General features: G+C 37.2%; 1 protein-coding gene across 42 annotated transcripts in view; it reads right to left on the bottom strand.

Annotated features, from left to right (window-relative positions):
• MAP2 (microtubule associated protein 2) overlaps window positions 1-23297 on the bottom strand; it is a 277803-nt gene that overhangs the window by 125642 nt on the left and 128864 nt on the right. For 8 of the 42 annotated variants that reach the window (XM_049712099.1, XM_033428400.2, XM_033428446.1 and 5 more), the window contains exons 1-2: window positions 19668-20046; window positions 19328-19395 (exon numbers count right to left, since the gene is read on the bottom strand). The gene's annotated coding sequence lies outside the window, so the exon portion shown is untranslated. Of the gene's footprint in view, window positions 1-19327; window positions 19396-19667; window positions 20048-23297 lie in introns of those variants that run through there. The other 34 variants (XM_033428490.2, XM_033428506.2, XM_004262775.3 and 31 more) reach the window with 13 other exon arrangements.

The raw sequence follows: 23297 nt of genomic DNA, 5'->3' as shown, positions 1-23297 counted from the left end.
ACGACATTTTTAACCTCTGTAGTAAATGCGATCTGCCAACTTTTTCTTTTTAACAGAGAATTGATTTGTTTCATTTTGGGGGAGAATATAAAAAGCAAATTAATGGTTGACCTTCATTTGAGCTGAAAACTGAAGCTTAGGCATATCAGGCAATTTCCTTTCAGACTAGATAAAATTTAAAAGATGAACAGGTAGTTTAGAAAAGCAACAATGACAACATTATATGCTTGAGTCAGACGTTGTATAAATTAGTTTGGGAGATTTTTCACACAAAATGTCTGTGAAAAGAGGAATTTATAAAGATGAAACTTAAAGCTTGGAAGAGTTTATGCATGTCACATAAGTAAACAAATGGCCTTTCTTTAAATGCCATTAAGTAGAAAGTCTGTTTTACAATTTAATTTTAGTTTGTAGATACAAGGTGTCTTTGAAAATTAAGATTTATCTTTAAAAATATAAGCAGTACTCCTTCAAAGGGGACTAAGATGCTGAATATCCCTTATCCTTTCTTATCTGCAGGTCCTAACAGAAAAATATATTGCCAGTCAAATGTGACAACCTTCCAGAACTGATTCGCAGTAAACTTAAGAACCATTATTATTATTTTTTTTTGCGGTAAGCGGGCCTCTCATTGTTGTGGCCTCTCCCGTTGCGGAGCACAGGCTCCGGACGCGCAGGCTCAGCGGCCATGGCTCACGGGCCCAGCCGCCCTGCGGCATGTGGGATCTTCCCGGACCGGGGCACGAACCCGTGTCCCCTGCATCGGCAGGCGTACTCTCAACCACTGTGCCACCAGGGAAGCCCAAGGACCATTACTGATGGAACCCAGAATTAATCAGTATTTTTCTCATTTACATACTTGGTAAGTCATTAGCAAGAAAAGGGGGAAATAAATAATTAAAATAATTAAACTCCCAGGAACAGACCTCTATAGCATACTGATTTCCAAGCTCACTGTTATTTTGGCCATAATTCATTAAAGTTCTCTTTATAAATAATGAATAGCTATTTACCTTTTTTAAAGGATGTTTTACATGTCAAAGATTATTAAATAGCTTATGAAAATCAATAGCATTTTCCCTCTAGATTCAAAAATTTATTTTCCTTAAGTATGAAACATGGTCAGAGTTAAGCCTAAAAAGAATAAGTAATAATTCCAAATGGGAATGTTCCAAAAATAAAATGTTCCAAAAATAAAATTCTACATTATTTTGACTAAAAAATAAAAGAAAGAAAAAAAGAGGGAGAACTGGAAAAGATTGACAAACTATAACTAGTGTATGTCACTAAATATAAATAAATACAAATAAAATAATTGGAATACCAGCCTCCATTTACTGACCATCTCTAAGTACATACTGATTTGTAGTAGAAACGTCGTTAGGTAGAGAGTCTGTTTTATAACCTAATTTTAATTTATAGATACAAAGTATAAGTCTTTAAAAATTAAAATTTGTAAAGTACTTCACAATCTTGCTAGGTACTTCACAATCAATGTGACATTTATTCCTCACAACAACTCTGAGGCAAGTATGATTGAAATTTACTGGTGAGATACCTATCCCCCCAGAGTCACTGGCCAAGAGCACACACCTGTCCACGGGAGACGCTTAAACCTGAACTGACATGAGCTATTAGCCTCTCAACAATATGCTTGCTAGTCATAAAAAACTGGGCATGAATCTGTGCACGCAAATTAAGCATAACCTGAACCTGCAGGAAGGGTTGCATAGTCACAATCCTGGCTTAACTGATGGAGTCCTGCAGAGAAGCAACAGCAGAGCATTTGAAATCAGTCGGCCCCAAGTAGCACTAACACCTAGGGAAGGCTGCAAATTCTAGGCCGTGGCCTCCGAGCTACCCATGGTGTCTCAGCTCCACCAGCCCTACAAGGAGATGTGTCACTTTTGATTCTGCAACAGGGGCTGATGGAGAGCTCCTGCAAAACATCACATCTATGAGGCCAAAGGCAGAGAGTAGGAAATAATTACTCAATAATTCACCTTTCTTTGAGTCCGGCAATAATGGACCCTTGCAACTCTGGGGATTGGTAGGGATTTTGCTTCAAATTCGGAGGGGACAAACATCTATCCAGAATCGGTTCTGGTGGTGGATGACCCAGGAAGCGTGTTGTAGAGAAGATAAATCCTATTAAGCCAGCTGGGAGGAGTGAAAGCAGCTGGTCGGTCTGGAGGCTGAAACAGCTAGGAAAGGCTCAGAAAAATCTGCATTGCAGATAAGCCTCAAGGGAGACCCCTGAAACTCTTAACATCTCCCCAAGTCAGCTTCTCGCCTAAGAGCAGAGTGGCCTCAGGTGGTGTAATTCAGAATGTATATAATTTTCAGGCTTTTCTGGTGACCTTGGGTGATTTAACACAATTCTACCTTTTGTCTTGCTGCTTTTCACCTGTCATTGTCTTTTTTGTTTTGGTGGGGTGGGGTGGGCAGAAAGGAAAGGGGCACAGTAAACAGAACTGTGCAGTACCTTCCACACTTCTTTTATAAGTCTTATTTTTTATTTAGTGTTAGGTTTTACCTTTATCAACTTTATATCACTCAGCATCAAAACAACATAAAGAACTGAGCATCCACCTTGTCTGTTAAGAAGGGGGTGGAGAAATATAAACTTGGAAAGTCATAATAATCACTACCAAATATAGAGCTTCTGCTATGTAAATTATCTTCATTAATTCCTGCAATATCCTAATGAGGTTGTTATTATCATTCCCGTTTTATACAACCGAGTCTTGATAAGTTCCCAATTTCTCATAGCTGATGATGGGCCAGATCCTGGATTTGAACCCAAGGGTATCTAACTTCAAAGTCTGTACTTATTTCACTGCATTATAACCCAGCATTTGTTAAATGTCTTTTATGTGCCAGACATTCTGCTTGCAAAAGGCAATAACAGCCATAGCCTCCAGAAGTTTCTGCTCTGTTGGGATGAAGGCAATTATAATAAACAGCTTTTTAAATAGAGGCTGTTAGTATTAAAAAATAAACTTCATATTTTCTAGAATGTGTTCCCAAATAGTAATTCAAGTCTTGTATATGATCTCAAGAAAAGTAATTATTGGTAGGAGGGAGAGATGAATAGGTGGAGCACAGAGGATTTTTTAGGGCAGTGACAGTGCTCTGTATGATACAATGATGCACATATATCATTAGGTATTTGTCAAACCCACTGAATGTACAACACCAAGCGTGAACCTTAAGGTAAAAACTATGGACTTTGGTGATTATGATGTGTCAATGTTCACCCTTGGTGAAAAATGTACCATTTTTTAGTAAGTGATGCTGATAATGGGGGAGCTATGCATGTGTGGTGGCAGGAGGTATATGGGAAATCTCTGTACCTCCCTTTCAATTTTGTTGTAAACCTAAAACTGCTCTAAAAAAAATGAAGTCTTTAAAAAAATGGGTGGGGGCAGAAAAAATAAAATAAATATCTAATTAAAAGGTGAGAGCACATGCATGGTTTGGATGACCCAGGGAATGCATGGGATTTTGATAAGTGGAACTCTGGTTGAGATGTCAGTTAGCTATGCTTTCTAGGGAAAAAGAAGAAAATAAAGGATCAGTCTGTCAGTCAGTCAATATTGTTCTTTGAGCACCTACTCTGTCCCAGTTCTTTCAGTGGGTTCTGGGGTTATGGTCAGGAATGGGACAGACACTCAATGGACATTCTAGTCTTGTAGGACAGACATGCATTAAGTTGATAAATATAAGTGAGAGAAATGCAGAGTGCTATGAGAGCATGTGATACACAGGCCTATATTAGACCAGAGGCTGGGAGATGGCTTAAGGCTTAACCATGAAATCTGAGACATAACTAATGAGCAGGACTTAGTAAGTAGAGGGACAGAAGAAACAGGAGTGGAATGGGAGGTGAGGAGAGTAGAGAGAGTGCTCCAGGCAAAGAGGAAAATAAGTGCAATAACCCAAAGGCAGTAAACTCAGGATGGGCTGAAGAGTCAGGCAGAGGCCACATCACGGATGGCCTTGTAGCACAGTTTATAGATTCCTGACTTTATTATGAATACTATGGTTTTCAATACAGGCATATCATGATTATATTGTATTTTTAAAAGATACGTCCAGCTACTACGTGTATAACGGCTTGTATGGAGCAAGTGTCCACGCAGGAATCTGTCACAGTTGTTAAGATCAGAGATGATGGGAGACAGACTAACACAGCCTTTGGGGATAGAGAAATGGATGGATTTGAAAACTGTTTAGGAAGTGGAACTGATGGGACTTAGTAACTGACTGGACAGGTATATTTTAGGTAGCAATTTTAATATAAACATTATTTATATAGTCAACAATAATACTTGCTAAAATGACATTTCAGAGTCTTTTCTTGAAAGTAAATATAAGGTTGCAAAGTTGGTATACAAATGATGACTAGGGGGCTTCCCTGGTGGCACAGTGGTTGGGAGTCCGCCTGCCGATGCAGGGGACACGGGTTCGTGCCCCAGTCCAGGAAGATCCCACATGCAGCGGATTGGCTGGGCCCGTGAGCCATGGCTGCTGAGCCTGTGCGCCCGGAGCCTGTGCTCCGCAACGGGAGAGACCACAGCAGTGAGAGGCCCGCATACCACAAAAAAAAAAAAAAAAAAGATGACTAGGTTAGGCTGTAAGTAATGGGAAAACTCCAAATAACAGTGGCTTAAACGAAACGGAAATTCATTACAAGATTATTTCATATTCAAAATGGTTGCTGAAGCTCTAGCCATTACGTATGAATTCCCACCAGCAGAAAGGAGGAAGCAGTGATGAATAGCACACTCCTTCTTTTTAAGCAGTTGAGCTAAGCTTCACATACAACTATCGTTCATATCTTTCTGTCCAGAAATTAGTCATATGGTTACACCTATATACAAGGGAGGCTGGAATTCTGGATCTTATTCTGAATGGCCATGTGATCATGAATCCTCCAAAAAGTTGGGGTCCTATTATTACTGAGGAAGAAAGAGATAATCAGTATTGGGGGCAAAAGTAATCTGTACCACCTTAATTATCAGCTAAGGTCTTAGGCATGGATTAGAAAAAAAATAAAACTCATAAATTGTACCAGGCTTTTAAAACAACAGAAAATTAAACCACATCAAAATGAACTCACTTTGAATTAGCACTATGCATTTGGCCTAAGTTGCCAAGTACAGTTTTAAACCTCAATTACAATATAGATGGGCTGGGTAAGTTAAACAGAGCTTCCCCATCAATAAATATGGTTTCGTACTGCCACAAAGCAGACTCAGCTATGCCAATATTTGAACATAGTTGTTTATGGTCTCATTTCCTTTACTTTTAATAGTGGCCATAAAAAGCCAAACAAATGCATTTTATTCCCATTCCTTTGAATGAGGCCTTGAATTTAAATTATGTCACTGGATCCACTAACATTTAACTATGGCTGGTGACTTATCCTCTACAGACATTCAACTTTGGAATAATAACTGCATGCAGAAAATGAGGATTGATAGCAGTCAGATAGCACATCGTATATGCAGCACTCAGCATACATTCACGTTGATTTATTTCATGTTTTGTCTGTTTGATGTGTTCTCAGTTTCTTTCTAATAATAAAGGCTATCAATAAGATGTTGGGTTTTAAGAATTAGGAAAAATAGTCTTTTTATCAATTATCCACAAATGGTTCCCAGTACACTGAAGTCAAAGACTCTGTGACTCTTAACTTTCTTTCTACGTTTAATTTTTTCTTAACATTTTTTTCAGTTTTTACAATTAAGCCACTCTACTGTTACTACCATTTAAAAATTTTTCCTCTTCCTGGGTGCTTCAAGTCCCAACTTCACTGAGACAGAAGAGACTTTCAATGAACTGAAGCCATATGAAATAATATTTTTGATAGCTAATTAACAGCACTACATTATACTCATTATTACCTAAATATTCACATTCTTAATTTTGTCAAGAAAAAGGATCACACAAAATTAAGTTGTATATTCTATGCTAAACCTAAAATTCACATTTGTTTAATTTAACTATAGTATTTCAACTACATTCTTGATCTACTTTTATCTTCGTCTTTCCATTAGGTAAAAAAATATATCCATGAACAACTGCTTATTTTAGTATTGCTACTAATACATAATTTCTGGTTCTTTTGCATCGCATACAGCATTTTAGTTCTAATATCAACTTGGCATCACCTTGCAATTTCTACTGGGTAGGGAAGGGGTTTTCCTGTAACTGTGGCTAATCTCCAGGTTTGGATTTACTGGTTACTCTGGATCCTTGACAAAGTCTTCTATATAAAGATAGCTTATATTTGTTTTCTACTTTACAGCTTTCAACATGCATTCATATGTTCCATCTCAACCCTCAAAATCAGATACCATCATTATTTTATAGGAAAAAAAAGGCCCAGAAAAGGGAAATAATTTTTCCATTAGCTAGTAAATAGTAAAGGTAGAACAAGGTAACTAGCACAAAAAAGTGCAGTGTAAACATATATGGATGCTATGAAAATGATAAAAATGTTGAAAAATAATGTAACTCTAACAAAAATTTTGAAGATATTCTAGAAGTCAGAATACAGATAGGCTGAGATAGAGAAAAAACACCAGGGAAACTGCTGCTAGGAGTTTCAGCAGGTCCATCCCAAGGAAACCTGGAGAAACTCCAAGCTGAAAGTCTTCAAATACAGAGTCCAAGGGGGCTGTGAGACCAATATGGCAATTCACTAAGAAACGTATTCAGAACAATTGAGACCCTTTCTCTTCTTCTCCTTTGCTACTACATTTTTAGCTGATGGAAGAAGGTTTTGCCTCCAACAGTAAAAATAAAAACTAGTCTTTAATGAAAGCAGGTTATCAGTTTTGGAAACAGTTCTGGTACGGATAAACCCATGCAGAACTGAAACATATTGCGGAATTGTAGGGACCCTAACCTGCTCACATGCTAGTTCCACCTCCATGCTCCTGCTGGGATGCCTGCTCCTGACGAAGTCAGCTCACTTACCCAGAACTTGCAGTCAGCCTTCACGGTGAGGAAACTTACAATAGCTACCTATGATCCTCAGCCTAGTTCTTCATTCATTAAAACAAACAAACAAAAACCCTTCAAATCAAGGCATCTGAGAAAAACCAGAGGCATGAATAGAAAAATACTTCTAAAACTGACTCCTGGAAATATTTTCTCCCATTCTGAGGGCTGTCTTTTCTGGGGCGAAGTGAGGGTAGCATCGACATATGTACACTACCGAATGTAAAATAGATAGCTAGTGGGAAGCAGCAGCATAGCACAGGGAGATCAGCTCAGTGCTTTGCAATGACCTAGAGACGTGGGATAGCGAGGGTGGGAGGGAGGCTCAAGAGGGAGGGGATATGGGGACATACGTATGCATATGGCTGATTCACTTTGGTGTACAACAGAGACTAACACAGTATTGTGAAGCAATAATACTCCAATAATGATCTATTAAAAAAAATGACTCCTGGAGAAACAGAGATGATTCAGGGAACAGAAGAAAACTTATAATTATAGGTATCTTTTTCAGAGGCATGTGAAAGAATATTGCATACTTTTTTTTAAATTGCATACTTTAAAAATAAACTTCCTTCCAAAAATGAGTTACAGAAAATTATCAGAGAATAAGAAAAAAATTCCTGTAAATTAACATATGATTTAAAATATATAATTAAAAAATAGAATTGGCAGGACTAAAGGCAAATAATAATTCAGCTGATTAGAAGAAGAAAAAAACTCCTTGAATGTAGAAAAAGTGAAAAAAGGGATTTTAAAAATATGTGAAAAAGGAGATGAAACAGATCAATCCAGTAAGTCCAGCATTTATAAATAAGAATCCTCTAAATATGGGACAGAGGCAGAGATAACCAGAAAAAGAAGAGAGGAAAGTGTCTGTTAGTTTAAAAGATTTAAATAATTTAAAGTAATAACTAATTTTAAATAATCTTATTGTCAAATGAGATAAATATTAAAAGACCTACATATAGACACATCCTTTTGAAATTGCACAAAACTCCTAAAATTTACTATAAAGAAAAAGAAAATCAAGGTTATTCAGAAGAATGAGAACCTGACTGATATCAGAATTCTTATCAATAACACTGGATGCTAAAATATAATAGAGCAAAACTGCAGATCTAGCCAAATTACCAATCAAGTATGAGTACTATATGAAGACATGGTTTGAGACATGTAAGAACTCAAATTTATCGATAACCTGCCATCTATGAATAAATGCCTTTAGAAGAAGCTCCAATAAAACAGAAATGGAATATAATAAAAGATAACATGAGATAGAAAGTACAGGGAGAGAGGAATATAGCCTAGAAGAAGGGTTGGGAAATTATGGCCCATGGGCCAAATACAGCCACGACCTGTTTTTGTAAATTACATTTTATTGGAACACAGCCATACCTATTCATTTACTCACTATCTATGTTTCCTTTGGGCTACAATGGCTGTATGATTAGCTGTAATGGAGACTGTATAGCCCTCAAAAACTAAGAGTATTTACTATCTTCCCCTTTATAGAAAAAGTGTGCTGACCTCAGTCTACAAGAAAGAAATTTGGTTGCAAGAGATTAAAGTCACTGAATCAGAATCAGAAGAGTTCTTAGAGTATAGCAATTATTAAACTGGCTTTCACTGGGATATGAGGTTGAGGATGGGTTTAGGGAAGAAGACTCTAATTTTATTTTGGTCCCTTTGTTTGGCTTGATTGTTTTTTTTTACCATGTGCAGGTATTTGATTAATTCCAAAATAATAAATTCAGCACTCATTCAAAAATATACATTGCATGCCTACTCTACAGTAAGTAGTTGTCAATGCACTGGGGAAATAGTGGACAAAGCAAAGTCCCCATACTTTTAGAATTTAAATTCGTTTGTGGGAGGAGATAGAAAACATACAATCTTGGCATTATTATTGACATTTGGAGCCAGACAATTCTTGGTTGTAAGGAGTTCATCCATCCTCATCCATTGCTAAGGATACCTAGCAGCGTCTCTGGCCTCTACCCTTTAGATATCAATAGCTCTTGTCCAGTTATGACAATCAAAAATGTCTCTGGACATTTCCAAATGAGCCCTGGCAGGGGGACAAATTGTCTTTGGTTAAGAACCACTGGTACAGGGTACAAGGTCTGGCTTTGGGGCCAGCAGACCTGGGTCTTACTTCATCCTCCACTAATTATTAGCGATTTATCCTTGGGAAATATACTGAACTTCATTAAACCTCATTTTCCTCTTCTGTGAACTGGGGATAAAGAAACTACTGTGTGGGTGGCTTCTGCTGCTGCTTCTCCTTTTCCTTCTTCCTCCTCCTTTTCTTCTTTTTCTTCTGAAAATGTATGCCCTTGGCACATAATACACATTAAATAAATAAGAGTTATTATTATTTAATTATAATTGTAGCAATGAGGATGAGGGAGAGGAGGAGAGAAGTGTGTGGAGTGGAGTGTGTGCAAGGGTAGTGAGGGATGCAGGAGTCACTGTAGGCCTTGGATATTCGGGTGAGGGTTTGGTTATGCTCTCACCAAAGAAGCACTGTGGTGATGGACTTGGCTATCACCAAAATATCACCAAAGTCACCAAAAATAACTTGGCTATGGAGCACTTGAAATGTGGTTAGTATGACTAAGGAAGTAAACCTTAATTATCTTTTGTTTTAACTAATTTAAATTTAAGTAGCTGCCTCTGGCTAGATGCTACCACATTGACCAGCACAGCTCAAGAAAGCAAACAAGAACCACTGGAAGGAAAAACATGGGAACACAAAGAAGAGCTTACATTACAGTTTGTCTGTGAGATGAATGGGGTGATGGTGTTCAGGGCAGGGAGAGCAGATAAAAACATTTCGGTACCTCTGGCATTGAGAGCCTGGATGAGGGTGGTGGACAGAAGAATTTGGGCAAGAGGTGGGCCACTGTAATGAGGATGTCCTCAGTGGATTCATTCCTATTGGTGCTGCCTTGAGACACTGACCTCAGCTCTGACCCTACTCAGTGGCCTCTGAGGTTATCGTTTTTCTTTACATGCGCTACCCTGAGGTCAGAACTGAGATCCACAGCTTCCAGCTCAAAATTCTTCATAAGCTCTTATAATTATCCTAATATTAGGCAAAATACAATGCCTGCTTTTTAAAATGTTTTTCCATAGATCTGATTTTCTGAAGCTTTAATCATTTTCTTTGTGATCCTGGGTTCTTGCTGAGCTGTCTACCACTTGACTAAAATTCTGTGAAACTTAGAACTAAATAACGAATTCTTATTAATCTATCCCTCCGTCAAACGCTTTTTAAATCAGTAAGATGACAGGTTCTGTGATATATTTAGACTTAGCTCCTTTTCATACTGAAAAGTTTAAAACCATTTCAGTAAAAACTGATATCTTTTTCTAGTATTTACTGAGGTCCACGCCATGCTCATCCAGGATTCTAAAGAGCAGGAGTCTTTGGGGAGAGCAGGGAAATCCACTTAGTGGAGGTCACAGCTATCTTGGAATGGGTTATTTTAGCAGTCAAGTCAGTGCATTATTAAAATAGTCTAGATTTAGGACAATATACTCATTTATCTGTTTTGGCTGCATGGCAGTAGAAAGTAAAGGTTTCAGGGCCAGAACGAGTATACAAGCCCAGGTTAACTATCTTCTAGTGGAGTGACTTGGGTAGGTCACTGCCTTCTTTACACTTCAGTTTTCTCATCTGTAATAAATATAGCAAGATCTGCCGTTCCCATTCCAGAGATTGTTGTGAGCTTTGTGATGTCATGTATTAGAAAATGCTTTGTATCACTTAAACAAAGGTACTGATTTTTTTCTTCTTAAAATCTAAATGCAACTTCTTAGCTGGTCACATTATTGTAACAATTTTATATTCCAAAGTCTACATCCTGGGTCTTTTTGTGAGCATAACATACAGAGTAGAACTAAAAATGCATGCACATATTAAGCTATATATTACATTTATTATGTCCCTTTGATTTACTGGACTATCCACTGTCTTGTAGAGGAAAAGTGCAGCAGTGTGACCAGAGTTATTTGAATTACTCAGGACCATGAGTGCTTGTATGATTTAAATTTTTTTCATTGTTAGATCTCATATTTCCTCAAGTACCAAAAAAAGTCTTGGAAAGTCAGTCATTTTAGGGATTTCTGTCCCCAACTATTTAAAGTATTGGCAGTGTAGGTGTGCTTTTTAAGATTCTAGAATATCACAAATTCACCTGCAGCTATACCCAAAATTGTGCTAACCAGTTGCTCTTAGACACTATGTGAGAAGAATCCTAAATGCCTACGTGTTGCATCTTATTCTGTATATATAACAATGAACTCTTAGCATGAGAAAATTCTACAATGAGCAAGAAAATATTTTTAAAGAAAACTAAGTACAAATATTGTTCACCTTGGAAATAAAACATAAGATCTTCCCGAAACGAAACATCATTTCCTAAATTCCTACACAATGCAAAGAAATATATGTTCATCGTAATCTGTTAAATGGAGTAGCTTTCTTTTAACAATTGCCAGATGTGGATCAATGTACTTCCGCTGCTTTAAATGGTCATAATCCAGAGTCATTAACACCAGAGAGAATCTGAAGAAAGGTTAATTCAAACCATCTGAGGCAGACCCAAGTGGAATTCACAAAAAATGACGATTGATTCAGACTTTTTTTTTTTTTTTTTTAAGCGAGAGGGAGAGTTTGCGTCAGAAACACCAGAGATTATCTTGCCTACTCTGAGACTCTTAACGATTGAATGAATGATGAAAGGGCACAGACATGGTATTCAAACTCTGGCAAGTTTACCAATCCCAGTTTGACTGTGCAAAGAAGACCAGCACTGTCCATTACAGAAAAACTACAGTTTCACACACACTCGTTTTCTTAGCTTCAACTTGGCATATGTATTAAGGGCATTTTCTGTGTAGTCAGCAAGGAAGTACTAAGAAGTACTAAGATGCCTTAAGACATGGTCTCTCTCCTCAAGGATTTTCCCCAAGTTTTCTCCTTGAAGAAGTGTGTTTTTCTATTTAAGCTGACTTCTGTTCATATGAAAACGAATTTGATATTTCCCTGGAATTTTCAATTTAAAGTTTCTAATGACACTGACCCTGCCTACTTGGCTGTTAAACACCAAATTACAAAATGACAGTGGCAAAGTCTACAGATCAGGTCATGACATGGCTTAGAGATAGAACCAGCCTTTTAAGCAAAGGATAAATGCTGGTAAGTGTGAGGATATCACAGGTGTTCAATATGCACTTAAGGTGTTTTTCCTTGATGACGAGTATGCCGTATTTCTTTGATTTGTTATTTTCTTAGATATTGCATAGCTGAAACATGTGCTGTTGAAGGAATCAACCAAGTAGAGGCACCCATGTTCCTGCAGCTATAAGGGAAGATTGAGAGTTACAGCCTAGCAGTGAGGCAGAAAGATAACACTCCTCCAGATGGAGTCTGTCAAGGCTTCTTGTGAACACTTAGCCCCTCTGAACACTAATCGTCTACAAACACATGCATCCTTCCTTCAGAGGAATGCAGTTTGCTGTCACCAACCGAAACAGTCCTCCAAAGGGAAATGATTTTGTTGGAAAAAAAAAAATGCATTCTTTAAATCAGAGACTATACTCAATAGCCTCCTGTGACTTTAAGGAGAGTCCTCCAAGGCTTGTACTAGGCTGTGTGTGGCAAGAAGACGGGATGTAAAAATTGGGAAGCTCTGCTACTAAGCACAGACGAACATAAGGGATGTGAAGAGCTAGCAGGCCAGAGAATTTAGCAGGCCAGGACTGTGCTGAACATCCAGGCAGAGAGGAGTCCAAGGAAATGATGAAGCAGGGAACAGAACTGGAGTTAAGAAACTGGCCCAGGGTTATATGCACTCACATCCCCAAACCTGAGCCACAGGAATCCATTATTATACGGCTTGATAAAGCATTGAGCGTGGGCGGAAAGAACGAAATGTAGCTCATTAGGACTGGTTCAATGGCTTTCATAAAATAACTGATTGGAATTGAAAAAGCTTAGAGCTAAAGAGGAACAAATCTCTCTCTCACCATCAAAGAGGCTTAAAAGTATGTAGTGCTACTGCAAGAAGAGAAGGACTCACATTTGACATGCTCATAACAACAGCTCCTATCATATCAATTTTTTTTTTTTTTTGGTCTGGAAATTTGCCTTCTAACTTCTTGCTAATCAAAGCATGGTCCATGGTCCAAAAGCAACAACATCACCTGGGAGTTTGTTAAAATATAGAATCTCAGGCCCCTCCTCAGACCCACTGATTCCAAATCTTCATTTTAATAAGATCCCCAGTTGATTCATCTCTGCTGTAAAGTTTGAGACGCTTATCTCCCAGTATCTACTCTTATACCTTATCACCAATTCTCTGCATAGCTGACTCAGTAATCTTTTAATTTTGTTTACCCACTGATTATTTCTCCTCACTAGAAAGAAAGTTCCATTAGGGAAGGAAAAGGGCATGGAATTGGTGTTAAAGAAATATTCACTGAATGAATAAGTGAATTTTCCTCCAGTCTGAGATTAAGTCTGGATGATATGTTAAGGTCCCCATATCTTTACCACTAGACAATCTCACTCTCTTTTCTTTCACTTTTATCTGTAGGGAAGATGAATTTTGCTTGCCAAGCCCAAATCCCTGTCTGTGCTCTTTATCTCCCTTCCATTAGGACCTTGCTCTTTAAGTGTGTCCTTCTTCTGCTTCCATACATAGCACACACCCCCCACCCCCTCCCCTTCAGTTTAGGACTCTCAGTGTTAGTAAGAGAAGGGGAAGTCACCGCCCTCCTTGCCTTACATATTCTCTTTCCTGAGAACCCTGGCCTTCTTAAGAATGTTTCCTATTATTTCCATATCCTTATTTACTTATTTACTTCTCGAGGTCTTGTTTGTGTCCCCACAGTTTGATTGGTTTGAGTCAGACGCAGATTCAAAACTGGTCCTAAAACTTGTGCAATTCTCTCAGTCCCTGGTCCTTCATTTTGTAAGTGGAGATATAAGAATCTACATTGGAGTCACTGTGATAATTAAAGTGCCAGAGGCTGGCACATGGCAGGTGCTAAAGTAATTTTAGATTCTCTTTCTTGGAGGAAAGCTGAGGCTAATTTTGAAACCAGCAAATTATATCTGACCAGGAACTTGACAATAGAGAATACAGTGATTCTGTTGTTAGGAAATATCTATTGGAAATCACTTGAAATATCATGTAAGAGTGACATAACGAAGTATCCCATTGCACTATTGTGATGACAGTGAAAAATTAGGAACAATGGGGAATAAACATGTCCAACGTCTACATGACAGAACATTATGCAGGTGGCAAAATGCTGTAAGAGATGAGTGGAAAAAAAGGCAGAATTCAAATTGTATGGTTCTGATCCTGATTATGTAAATTTAAATGCAATAGAGGAAAAGAAACAAGCTAAAAGGTTTAGAAAATGTTAACCATAATCTCTGGATTGTGTAATTATGGATGGCTACTATTTCCTTCCTTATACTCTTCTTAATTTTATAAACTTTACAAAATGTTGATTTATTGTTTTCATAACAGAAAAGATAACTGAAATAAATAATAAATCCAGCAGTCTTTTATTTATTCTCATTCTTCAATTTTTCTGGAGAATTTGCATTCTAGCCTTGTTTTCTGTTACTTCAACTATCTTCTTTTTTCTTTGCTTTAAAAAAAAAAAAATCTTCCTTGAACTTTGTCAACCCATCCCTCATTCTGCATCCTAAAGGTGAATGCTATCAAGAATTTCCTCTCTGGTTCTCTTCTCATCTTTCTTGATAATGTCATCCACTTCCTATTTCCCTAATTTCTCTTCTCAGCTTTGGATCTACATGTTCTGCAATCTACTAGACCAGTCCACCCACATCCAGCCATCATGGCCTAAACTGGCCTCTTCATTTTATTCACTCTCTCACTCATTCATTCAGCATGTATTGGCTGTCTACTACATGCTAGGCTATCTGCTAGAGACTAGGGATATGATAAAGATAAAAGGGGGGGCTCTTTCCTCAAGCAACTTTTACCTACCTTTCTCCCCTGATTTTTCCAGCTGTCAAATTCAAATGTTAGAGTCACCATTGAGTTCTTCTGCTTTTCATCCCTCCTACTAATCAAGAGGTTGCTATTCTCAGGGTATAAATTTGAGTTCGGAAACAACTTTCACTTTCGTGACCTCTTTTTTAATGCCCACTGTCAACACCCTGTTTGAGCCTTTATTTTTTCCTGGATTATCCTATGACAGCTTCCAAAGTGATGCTTTCTTCAATATGCTCTCACACACAACCCTGTCATATACAGAGCTATAAAATAAGTCCTGTGAAAACACAGTGTAGGTAATTGAGGTCTCCTATCCAGAATACAGTCAATAGATTTTCAGTGAATACTGAAAAGAACTCCTCAACTTGGCATTTACAGTCCTCTTTCAATGTATTAGGTTGAACTGAATGAAATTTTCATTTTGTAGTTCAAAAAGGGTAGAATATTAGGCATTCCTAATATTAGGAATATTAGGCATGGTACAACCTAACAGTATTCACGTATATTTCCATCCTTATCTTCTAAGAATCCCCTTCTTTTGCCCTGCATTCCAGAATATAAATGGGATCAGTCTATGCTTTTCTTGCATGTTCACTTCCTTTGGATCCTTTGCTAATGCCGTTTGTTCTTCTCAGAGCTCCTCCAGGCATTATCTCTCCCTTGAATATTTCTATTCATCCCTAAGTTCCACCTCAAAAGACTCATCCTCCACTGTTGAGTCTTCTCAACTGTTAGTAATCCTGCCCTGCAATGAGCCTGGGTGCTACTTCCTGGTTTTAATCCGCTGCACCCAGCTGAGCTCAGAAGGTGTTCTCTTGTATATACTCCCTCTACTCCCGTAGACCATCCTAATACATATTTGTGTAATTGTTAGTGCCCTCAGTTGTTTTTCTGGGTTAGTGAGTTGTACTTTAAGGGCGCATGCGCATTTTCACACTGTTTTCTGCTTCTTTATCCATTTTGGCCGTATGAAACTTCGGCCATGATTTCAATTAAAAAAAATAAAAGCCTTTGCAAGATATGGCATCAGTTATACTATTTAGCACTTGAATTTTCTGGCTAATTTTCTTATATAGATGATGCAATTCAGTAATATGACTTCATTGTAATGACATAGGAGATATTTTATGAATCCACTTATTTCAAAACTAATTTATCTCTGACATTCTTCTTTCAAGAATAAAAATCCTCAGGTTAAATATAAAATATATATTTAAAATATAAAATATACCAGAGCTTGAACATTACAGTTAAGTATTTGAAGATGTATTCACTCCTACCTTATATATATATAAACAAGAATCTACAAGCATACTGTTTTAACCTTATTTCAGTAACATATATTTCATGTGCATAATAAAACATTAAAATGATGATTATGAGCCAAAAAATCTACTAGAAAAAAATGTAGTATTCTGTGATTAATATGAAGGACTTTGGGCCAGACTTGCGTTGACTGTCCAATTGGAATCTCAGTTCATTCATAATATGGAGACCATACCCATCTCCCCGGATTGTAGAGAGAGTTAAAATGTAGTAACGTATGTTAGGATATTATCTAGCACATAGTTAATAACAAAAATTATAGTTTTATTAATAAAAATAAATGACAAGAATAGCATTCCCTAAAGCTATTATGATTCTAGAAGTTTCCTTACAGATAATATATATGTATATAAGCATATATATATAAAATGATGTCATACTTAGTAGTCCATAATAAGCAACGAAGCGTTTAAGAAGATTATGACATCATTCCTAGTATTACATTGAGAGAGAAAGAGAACAGCCTCCCCGCCCCGTCTGCTGCAGCAAAATTTTGGCTGAAGACATGAAGAGCAGTAAACAATGCCAAGCCTGGGAGTAGTATTTAGGAAGCGTCCATAAGGCAAAACTCATACTGCAGTTTGGCGTCTTTCCCTTAGCTGGTGAAAGTGAAAGGGGACATTTCAAAAATTCTTTCCATCTTAACCTAAGACCAGAAAAACCCTTTTGCATATAGCCTGAAGAAATTTTGGCACGTGGTTTGCCTGATTTTCTACCTGATATTAATTATCTAATTAATTTTGATTAATTAGAAACATATAATGAATATTTGGGGTAACTGAAAAAAAATGAACCAAATGTCTGTTTTAGAGTCTGTAATCTCATGAAAAACAAGAACAAAAAAGTAATGGGGGGAAATATCGACAAAGTCATTTATCCATCAAATAATTAAATAAATATTTACTGAACTCCTGCTGTTGTCCAGGGACTATTCTATATGCTGAAGATTTCAGTGAAAAAAATCAGTAAAGGAATTAACTAATGTCAAGATGATATTGATTAGAAAAACCATGATATAGGTCCCTGACTCTCTGAGAGTCCAATAGCCAAATTCTATTTTGATTTGACAATGTAACAGACTATTTGAATAAACCCTGATTTATTACACAAAATCTATTAACAAACCACAAGATGAATTTTAAAATGGTCCTAGAAAATCTAGGAATCAAGAAACTTTTGATGAGGTAATATGCCACTTCTCTAATACCCAGATAAATCGTAACAAAGCTGATTAATACCTATTGACAATATACTGAATACATTTTTTAGTGGTTAAATAACAGCTTCATCCTTTTCCAATTCACGTAAATACCCCAAAGTTCAAAATTAATATAGTGAGTTGCTAAATGAGTCTGAAGATCAGGAAACAGTTTCTCACCTGAAATATATCCTGTAGAAATTTAGTTAGATGGTAAAATACCAAATATATATATATATATATATATATATATATATTACCAAATATGAAATGTTTTCACTTACTCTGAGTGAAACCTAAAGAGAGAGAATGGTCCTAAGGGTTTTATAGTATCCAAGAGGAATAGTAAGTCCTGTTTGGAAATTTCATACATGATTCCACTGAGAAATTTCTGAGGAAAAAAACACAATCTATTTCACATATCTCTGAGACTAGCCTATTAGATTTTGTTCAATATCTGAAATAATGCAGTCTCCTTTTTTAGAACACACAGATTTATTTTAATGAATTCATTCTCCTGTGCAAAAATATTATGTGACGCTGCCTACACTCTGGAAGGGGGGGGTGACAGTGGCATCTGCACCTTCCTTCTCTCCCACAATAACTACCCACCGCAGCAAGGCTCTTAATAAGTGCTTGTGGAATGAATAAATTAAGGCTCTCATAATTACACATTGCGGAGAAAATTAAATAAGCACAATGCGTTCATCTCCTTCAACTGCTACAAATATTCACACTCACAGGTGTACACTTGCATACTTCTGGTATTTCAAGATCAGTTGTTAAACATTAGCCATTTTTTAAGTACATTTAAGAAAACAAACCTTACTGCATAAAATATTTTGGACTGATAATTGAGGTGAATGCCAAGGAAAGACTTAAAAGATGTATTGATCTTCTCAGCAAGGTGGAAAATGTCTTCTGTTTTTTAAAAGGCAAATTACAAATATTGGTTTTACTGATATGAGCATATGTTCAAGTCAAAGATCATCATAAAGAATTAACGATCCCATAATTGGCATCTCCGATCAATATATATCCTGATGTTGAATTTGAAGATTAATATTTTTCACATAAGGCATAAGGCCCAGGATCAATGATTCAACTGCTTTCACAGCAAGATGAAAGATTACTTTCTTATGCTGTCAATGCTAAATAAAGCATATGTAAAATCGGTTCTTTCAATAATGAACCTCAACCTTTAAATATATACAGTGCTGAAGACTAAAGCATCAGTGAAGAAGTTACAATATTTTATTTGCAAAACCCAACAATACTGAGTCATCCCTGGGCTTTCGTCTCTAGTGCTCATTCTACCTGGGAAGGGCAAGCCATTTTATTTAGCCATTTAAAAAATATCACTTACTAGCAGGATTCCCTCAGATAAAATCATTACTTAGCACATTTCTCTTAAATTCAAATTATTTAATTTTTCATTAAGAGAGAATTATAGATATTTTTTAAAGCTGTTACAGTGATGAAAATCCCTAAAAAAGCCAGAAATACTGATATTTGCTAACAACTTGCAGCACAGACAAAAAACATAATTCTTTAGACATCTTAGAATCAAAATAGCCTTGGACAATGGCATTCTCGGCATAGCAAATCATACATGCTATAGACAATGATCAATGTAGGCTTAAGGATAAAAGACCAACCATAAAGAGATTAATTTAAATAAAACATTCCAAATCCTCCCTCATTTTCCCTCATTTAAACACCCAAACAAAACATGTGGTACCTTTTACTTTTCTGAATGAGTAGTTTCCAATCAATGTTTCCTCGGTTAGAGACAACAAGCTGAAGAACCTACCGAAACAAAACAAAAGAAAAAAATTCATATATAGATTTATTAGCTAAATATTGAAAACTGTAACTCACCAGCAAGCAAACGCATTCGTATATCCAGATAATAAATCTACGTCTTGAGATCTGTAGCACAAAAAATGCAGTACTTGAATTTTTAGGAAGCCCAGTAAGGAATTTAAAAGCATTTTACTGTGAGATCACATATAGCAGATGCTTTGAAAAATGGATTAAAAAGAAAACAAAATAAAATGTAAAGAAACCCAAACCATTACCAGAGCATATGCAGCGATACCACCCAAGTCTAGCCTTTGAGAATTGCTGCAGAATCCTTCTCCCCTAGCATTATCTCCGCGGGCTGGCTCAGGCTCTCTAGTTCCAGACAGACGCAGTCTGCAAGCCACCAGCTCCTGTCTGTGTGTGTCGGGGAAAGGGAAGCTGCAAATTAGAAAAAGTCCCCGCAGTGGCGAAAAGGAAAATAAGGCGAGTGGGAGAGGGTGAGAGAGCTCACTAGCCTCAGAATTTTCGAGAATGATGACAAGCCACCCAGTTCCGCCATCATTCACTGACAATAAGATGTAGCCCTGGCATATGATTTAGAGGTTTGCATAGGGGCTTCTGGTATCAAATGCCTGACAGGCATCTTAATTGCCTCCATCCAAGTGTGTCCCCAGGAGTCGAGTCTATAAGCCTATGAATGTCATCATCTGTTCTCCTTTGTGTTAATGCCAGACACATACACACACACACACACACACACACACACACACCATGCTTAAATAGAGAAACCATTTTCCGGCATATAGGACTACAAAGAAGTTGGGCTACATAAACTGGACATGACAAAATAGTTTATGGGAATTTTTATTATCTGCATTCATGGCATCAGAGATTTTTGAGGTTTTGTCATTAGCAGAAAATTACAATATTTTTTGAAACTGAGTATCACATATTGCTTATTTATATTCCAAATAAATAACTGTGCTCATTAGAGAAATGTTTATATTTATGTATATTTTTTAATGGAAAATTCAATCCCCTTGTAACTGTGATAATTACGCACTTGGCAATGGTTTCCTTACAAGGGAGAATGCAGCAAAAAACAAAGAGGATTAGGAAACCAGGGTTGATGTGTGATTTCTGGGGGCAATCTATTTTATCCCCTTCACATAAAAAAGCAAAAAAGAGGTAGCAACCAGCTTGAGTATCGAGACTTTACAGTCCCTGAGGACCAAGACAGGGAATTGAATCTCTGACATAATCAGTATCCCCTTTATGTTAGTAACTGAAAGTAACAGTTGATATCCCAGTTTTACAGTGCCCCTTATGTAGGGAGGTTAAGTATGGAATAATTCCCTGCATTTATTTCCTGGACAAAAGGGATGGGGAAAATGTTAATAAATAAATTAATTTTTACAGCATTCTTAGCTCCCTGCATCAGTGAATGTAGCAAAATGCCATGTGTACCAAAAGGGCCGGCTGTGAAGAAGACTGCTGGGAGGGAGCATCACCATGGTTACCGGAAACAGAAAGTAGGAAAAAAAATAAGGTGATGATAGAGAAGATGGAAGGAGACTACAGTGGAGGAAATTCAGAGACAGAATGACATGCTTCATTTTCTTCTCTCTGGAAACAACTGTCTATCAGTTTTATATTAGATTTCAAATGCATTAGGATGAATCTGCATTCTCTATCAGCCACCTTTCTTCTCTACTTTTTGATCACTAGCTAATTTTGCTTTCATAAGTTTGGTTCTTTTGTATGACATGGATCCTGACACTCCTTGCCTCTGACCCTCTCCTGGATTCATGGACACCTCTGAACCTAGTCCACACCCTCTGCCTCACAGTTGTGAAAGCTGAGGCCCAGGGAATCTGACCAAGGTCACAAAACTGACAGGAGATCCAACAGAGACACCATCCCAGTTTCCTGGTTTGGGTCCCCTGTTTTTCTTCTCTCACCAAGTGACTTTCTTTATGTGCTCTCCTCCATTCTGTTTGCAAGCACAACAAATTCCAGAAACACCCTTTGTCTTTGATTTTCTAAGCCTTCTTCTATTTGTTAAAGCAGAGATCTTCCTCTTTAAAATTATGCATTGCAATTAATCCGAGGACTAGCTTTGTTTAATAGCTGTGCTGTACTGTACTGGACGTCTGGAGAATCTGGGGTAATTATGTCACTGCTTTTCTTTCATTTCCAGTCTGGCAGTCAGATTGGCATGATCGCCCTTTTGTGAACCTATCTTGTAGAGCCTGAACTTAATCAGCATTTACTAGGCACTCCATCCTCCCTGGCATCATTCTTTCTGCAAGCATGAAATTGGGCAATCGAATTGAATCAGCCTCCCAATGTTCTTCCTAGTTATAGACAATGTGAACCTTCCTGGGGTTACCCAAATAATGAAGCTGCAAAATTAAAAAAAAAAAAAAAAAAAAAATCACTCAAAGCAACCACTGGGGGGCGTATTTCTGTTCTACTTAGTAAAAAATGTGAGTAGGATTTTGACCTTGATGTTTTACTGCTTTTATTTCCTTTATAAAATGTTCTTTCGATATTCGGTTCTTATGACTCATTGCTTTTAGGTTAACTCATTGATAAGTAGAGCCATATTGCCTTTTTTGATGTTTAATATACAGCTGCTGCCACCACTATTACCCTCTGTCCCCAGTTGTCATCTATAAAATAAATTAGTCACAGTAAAAAAAAATATATGATTACCCTAGGTAACAATTACAAGAGATTTCAGGTTTCAGTGAATCCTACATAGTGGTTAGGATTCTTTTCCCCTCAAAAGTATCCTTTTAAATATGATCTTTCTATTAAACGTCTATTTTTTTCTTCAGTGATTTTGGACATGAAGGTTATTTTTCAAAGCAAATGTTTTGTTTTAATATGCTGTCCTCTATTGTTCACTTCTGAGCATAAAAAACGATGCACAAGACTGTCATTTCTTGAAACATGAATCATATTTTATCAAGACCTCATAAAGCACACATAGTGGTCTTGGTCAGTTTAAAAATTAGCTCAGCTTCCAAACATATTTGATACTCCTCGGGAGTCATTTAATATTTGGAGATACCTGGTTCAATCAACGAGAATGAGTCTAGCACCCTTTGTCGGCTCATTTAACCAATTTTAATGGCACACACACATATATTTCAGACAACTGATAGGTTCTACGTATGGGAAAAAAAGAGAACAACATTCCTCCTCAAGGAACTTCAATTATACTGAGTGGAACACAGAAGTAAACAGAAATCTAAGTTCACAGTTCTTTTTCTCACTTTGATGAGACACGATGTCTCTGCCACTCTGGTATATCTGCTTTATCCCAGGTCCTGATCTTTATGAATCCCCTGATCCCAAATTCAGTTAGCTCACCCCTGTGGCTCTTCTGGAAGACTCTTGGTTTTGTTCCTTAAGTGTACTAGTCTGAATTTCTTAAGCACTTTAGGAGAGGATAATGGAGGTACTTTTTCCTTACGTCCTTGAAGCCTTTGGTCATATCAGTTTCCCAGCTAGGGCTTTCATACCTTGCCCATTAGTGCCCACCATAACCAATAGTTTATTTCAGCAATAGTCTACTGTTTTTTCTCCAACCCCCATCTTATGCTTCCTTTTTAGTCCATTTAAAGTTCTGTCCTCTTTTATAATGGCTTCCAGAACTCTCCCAGGATACAGTGCCACAAAGCTCTTTCCTTCCTCTGAATCACCACGATATCAAAAAAAAAAAAAAAAAATCACTGTGATGCTATAATGCCTGGTATTATATATGACCTCTGGCTGGTCTTCGGTTGTGTATACTCAGTTATTCTGGTATTGACCAATTAAAAAGGCATAAGATATGCTTCTCATATAAATTATTAAGTTCCTATAATGTGCCAACCTCTTTGAACACATTATTT

The sequence above is a fragment of the Orcinus orca genome, chromosome 7 (genome assembly GCF_937001465.1).
Source record: "Orcinus orca chromosome 7, mOrcOrc1.1, whole genome shotgun sequence".
NCBI lineage: Eukaryota > Metazoa > Chordata > Mammalia > Artiodactyla > Delphinidae > Orcinus > Orcinus orca.
The sequence above is the reverse complement of the archived record's forward strand: the minus strand, read 5'-3'. Positions and strand labels throughout refer to the sequence as shown.